Raw genomic sequence first — 3760 nt, forward strand, 5'->3', positions numbered from 1 at the left:
TCTCTGGTGGGAAAAGTCCAGCAGGAACCTCTAACTGGGCTCACCGCCTTGCTGCTGGGAGGGTCTGTTTCCCGCTCTTCGACTTTTGGTTTCTGTCGTGGGGGATGGCCCCAGCCGGGCCCCGGAACTCAGGCCGTGGGAATCCCCAAACACAGGAAGTGGTTTCTGATGCTGGGAAGTGCGGTGTTCCTCCTCCCAGCGTCAGAGCCTCGGTGGGGAGTGAGGCTGAGTGGCGTGAGCCTCTGCCATGTGGCCATGAGGGAGAAGCTCTGATGCGTTTTTGCAAATTTCACATCCTTGAGCGGGGCAGAGTGCCCCCCCACCCCCACCCCGTGTCCTGGAGGGGGTCCATGCTGTCCAAGAACCCACAGTACGACGAGTTCAGCGGAGACCTGAGTGAGGGGTTGATGGCTACTCGAGGTTTTGGGACAGAATATTCCAAACTACGGGGGACAGGGTGGGTGGATAGCAGACACAGAGGCTTGAGGAGCAGAGAGAGAAGCAGGGTGCCTGGGGCGTGTGGGGCAGGGGTGTGGACAGAGGCCACAGGAGCTGATTTGGGGGGCTGGGTTTTTCTCAGAGTTGCGGAGCCATTGGAGGGTTTTAAGCAGAGCAGCAGCAGGATCTAATTTGTGAAGCGCCTCTAGGGAGAAAGGATTGTTGTGAGAAGGACATGAAAGAAAGCAGGGAGACCAGTCTGGAATCTCCAGTACTGGTTGGTTGGTCGGGAGGTGATGGTTGGCTGAGGTGTGAGGAAGGGCATGGTGCCATGTGGTGAGGTGGATGGGTCTGGTCTGTATTTTGGAGGAAGTGCCTGGGTCTTGATAGATGTATATGGAGTTACCACCCAGGGTTTTGGTGTGAGCAGTTAGGTGGACTCAATACACCAGTTACTTACCTAATAGTAAGGGGAAAGGGGGAGATCCAAAGGTGTGTTTTGATTATGTTAAGAGTAACATACCTGCTCGGGCTTCCCTGGTGACTCAGTGGCAAAGAATCTGCCTGCCAGCGTAGGAGAAGCAGGAGGCAAGAGCTCGATCGCTGGGTCAGGAAGATCCCCTGGAGAAAGAAAATGGCAACCTACTTCAGTATTCTTGCTTGGGAAACCCCAAGCAAGAGGAACCTGGGGTGCTGCAGTCCATGGGGTTGCAAAGAGTCAGACATGACTGAGCATGCACGCACTCTAAGGGCATAAGACCAAAATGGACTCAGTACGTGCACACTAAGGGAAGAAGACCAGAATGGACTCAGTACGTGCACACTAAGGGAAGAAGACCAGAATGGACTCAGTACGTGCACACTAAGGGGATAAGACCAGAATGGACTCAATACACCAGCAATATCCTCCTGCCCGGAGAAGGCCAAATCATCATGTGCCTGGTGATGTGAACAGAAGTTTCTGTCTGCAGTTGAGAAGGTGTTGGAGACATGAGTTTAGACATCAAATACGATGTAGCAGGGCTGCGTGGAACCAGCTTGGTGGCAAGGAGCGTCATTGGATGTAGACCTAGTTTCACATTTGCACAAATGAAATATCAGCCGAAGAATCTGAGTTAGCAAAGAAAGGGGCTTTGAGAATGTTTTACCTTTTGAACTGAACGTCAGGTGTGAGAAGTACTGTTCTGATGAGTTCACAGTTCACGTTTTCAGGTTCTCAGACCTTATTTCTCCACTCAAAGCCCTTGTATAGTCTTAGCTTTTGTATATTGGTCTTTTATAACAAACGCTTGTCTTGTTAGAATGAGGCTGGTCTTAGGACACAAAAAGATTAATAATTGTAGGAAGGGGCAGGAGTGACCGGTAATGGACGATTTGATGAATGGGATGAGGTGGGTTGGTAAGTCCCAACATTGGTAATATCCTGTTGCTCCAGGGAGGAGGGACTTCCCAGGTTCCGAATCTTTTTTGTTGTTCGTTTTTTTTAATAATTAAAAAAAAATTAAAGTATAGGAAGTTCCCTGGTGGTCCAGTGGTCAGGATTCCACACTCTCACAGCTGAATGCCTGGGTTTAGTCACTGGTCGGGGAGCTAAGATCGTATATGCCTCGAGTCTTGTGGTGCAGCCAAAAAAAAAAAAATTGAAGTATAGTTAATTTACAGTATTGTTAGTTTCAAGTGTACATCAAAGGTGATTTAGTTGTACATATATATATGTATGTATCTATATTTTTTCCGATTTTTTCAGTTATAGTTTATTACGAGATATTGAGTATAGTTTCTTATGCTATACAGTAGGCCCTTGTTTATTTTTTATCTAGTAATGTGTGTATGTTAATCCCAAACTCCTACTTTATCTCAGTTTCCCAGTCTTGTGGTGATTTTAATACCTGGGCAACAAGGACAGTGTGCTTCTTTGCCAGGTGACCTTAATTCTGCAAAGTGACGGTTTCGAGCAGATATTCTGGTCTGGGCAATGGCAGTTTCAAGGATTCCTTTGGCCTTTAAGAAATCTGTGGAAAATAAAAACCAGTGTAAAAAGATCCAAAGTGCCCTTCTTCTTTGGAATGTCTTTGTATTTTGAGGGGGCTTGGAGAAGCAGGAGGTCTTTTCAGTTGGAATTGTAGGGAAGGAGGACAGTTAAGAAAATCTGAAGTGATGGCCTAGACTAGGAGAAGGTGGGGGAGGTCTGTGTGGCATGGACAAGTAAGGGCTTTGTTTTTTGGACTGGCTGATCTGCTGAGACTGTCCAGTCTGGGATTCTGGCTTGCGTGGAGTGGACACACGTGAGACCTGATGCTGTGCTGGGGACTGAGGTGGTCAGTGACACACAGCCCCTGCTCCGAGGGAGGGTCTGATCTACGTGAGACAGGAACATGGACAGCAGCCACTTGTGGTCAGTGCGGTAGTAGCGATAACTGTATAGGAAGGAGGGCAGCTGAGTCTGGGCCGTGAAGGCGGGTGGGAAAACTGGTGTAGGCTTCGAACAGTGATGTCTGAGCTGAGTTTTGGATTAAAATAAGCCAGTAGTTAAAAGTTGGGAACTTTTCCTCTGCTAGGTGCTGATGCGTATATCTGACAAAAACTAACTTGCAAACTCTTCACAACAGCCCTTGAAGGTGGGTATTTTGTAAATTCTTCTTTTTTTTTAATATTTACTTATTTATTTGGCCATGCAGGCTCTTAGTTGTGGCATGTGGGATCTAGTTCCCTGACCAGGGTTTGAACTTGGGCCCCCTGCATTGAAAGTGCAGAATCCTAGCCACTGGACCACCAGGGAAGTCCTGGAGGTGGGTACTTTATCACCATCTCACAGGTGGGCAAACTGAGGCACAAAGAGATTAGCTAACTTGCTCGAGGGTCACAGAGCTAGGAAGCGGCAGAGCCAGGACTGGAACCGAGGCAGTCGGGCTCCAGAGCCTGTGGGTGGGACCAGCACTCGGCGGTGTCTCAGGGCAGGTCTCCAGGGAGTGGAGAGGGGACACCCGTGAGGCCCGAGTGGCCAGAGTCACAGGAGGAGGTGGTTATCTGTGAACAGCCTTGTGGACCTTGTCAGGGAACCGGGGCTTTATCCTCTGGGGCACTGTGAGAGCTCGTTAGAGCTGTGCTTTCTTCATGTTCACCTCGCAGCCGGCAGAGAACGGATGGGGAGGTGGACCACGGTGGGCGGTCCCATAGCTGGCTGGGCAGAGCTGGTGGCCGTGGCCGTGGGACTGACCACGTGGGGGTGCAGGAGGCAGAGAGTAAATGCCAGAGGCATGTGGAAGGCAGAAGGCGTTGTATGTGGCTACTGACCGATTAGACTAGAAAAAGGGAAGATTCT

The 3760-nt window shown here is 49.5% G+C and overlaps 1 non-coding gene across 1 annotated transcript; it reads right to left on the reverse strand.

The window, feature by feature from the left end:
* Positions 1-3144: 3144 nt before the first annotated feature.
* TRNAE-UUC (transfer RNA glutamic acid (anticodon UUC)) lies at positions 3145-3217 on the reverse strand. The gene has a single exon. It is a non-coding gene; the product is annotated as a tRNA-Glu (tRNA).
* Positions 3218-3760: the final 543 nt, after the last annotated feature.

This window comes from Capricornis sumatraensis, chromosome 21 (assembly GCF_032405125.1).
Source record: "Capricornis sumatraensis isolate serow.1 chromosome 21, serow.2, whole genome shotgun sequence".
NCBI lineage: Eukaryota > Metazoa > Chordata > Mammalia > Artiodactyla > Bovidae > Capricornis > Capricornis sumatraensis.